Raw genomic sequence first — 1,495 nt, 5'->3', positions numbered from 1 at the left:
ACTCTCTTTTATCCATTGTTGATGCGACACGTTCAGGAGAAGTCAAGTCAGCGGTTTGTTACCGTGCGCAAGTAACGGGAATAACGAAAAGAGAAAGAACAAGTGTTTTACTGAAGATGGTATTGTGGTTTCCTACTTTATCTCTCCTATAGATTATTCTATACTTTACTTTTTGACAGCTGCAAGCATTAATTATCACGAAAATAATATAATACATTATTCCTAAATATTATGGTAATAGTCGAATACTAAGTTTTAGCAATTTTCTACAGTTTAATTCTAAATTTTATGTCTATTTCAAATTTTATAAAAACGACATATTTATCAATGAGGCATTGAAATCACCTAAGGCTTGTTTACATTATACTTCTTAATATATTAAAATTGAAAAATTAATATTATTTAAACGATTAAATATTATAATAAAATAATTAGTTAATATATCATTTTTAAAATATATAGTATATTATTTTTTCATATCAAATGGACTAGTTGATCATGACATAAATACAATATTATCATATCTTTTAAATGATAGAGATCTCAAACATTTTTTAATAGTTAAATTAATATAATACTCAGTGTTGCAAATGAAAAATGTTTTTTCTTTTAAATTATACAAATATTAATATCACTTTTCTTCTTAATATTTTATTTTTATATAAAACGTCAATTTCTTGATATCACAAAACCTTGATTATATTATTAACGACATCTGTTGGTCAAGCCGATAAATCAGCTAAAAACACTCGTATTACTCTACCCGTAATCTGCATCGTAATAGATTGCATAATTAATTATCTATATTAATTTTTTTTTTTTTTGTAAATATTCCCTTACATTTATAATAAAATTAATATTTATTATAATTTTTATAAATAATACCTTATATTATTATAGCGAATTTATTTAATTATTTAAAATATATATTCAATTTTTTTTTTAATAAGAATATCAGTGACTACATTTATTATTTGTTTCTTTAAATCAATCTTTATTAACATAAATCATTTTGAAAGATAAACAAATCATTTTTTATGTTATATTTACTTTTATTTTTGGAATTGTTAAAAATATTAAAAAAATTTTATCTACACATAAGCATTTAATATTACTCAAAGTCTTATATTAGGAATAAATAAACTTCCTTTTCACAATAAGAATGACAATTAAATCGAGAAAAATTTGAATACTTTAGAATAAAAAATACAACTCTTGAAAGTTCTTAAACAAAAATATGAGTACTTATAATGATAAAAGAGTTTGAATTTGAATATTTTTATTCATCTTTATAAATTGTAGAAATTTAATTTTTTCATATTGAATTCTATTAATACTAATAAATTTGCATTTATATTTAGACTTGATTAATATATCTACAATAAAAAATTACATAATTGATAAATGTAAAATTAGTTTGTTTTATAATTGTTTTTGTGTTTTAATGCTAATTAGACGTAATGAGAAGACGTAAATGAGATTTTCTCCGGAAAAT

Source organism: Ceratosolen solmsi, unplaced genomic scaffold, assembly GCF_000503995.2.
Source record: "Ceratosolen solmsi marchali unplaced genomic scaffold, CerSol_1.0 scaffold29, whole genome shotgun sequence".
Taxonomy (NCBI): domain Eukaryota; kingdom Metazoa; phylum Arthropoda; class Insecta; order Hymenoptera; family Agaonidae; genus Ceratosolen; species Ceratosolen solmsi.
Note: the sequence above shows the minus strand (reverse complement) of the source record.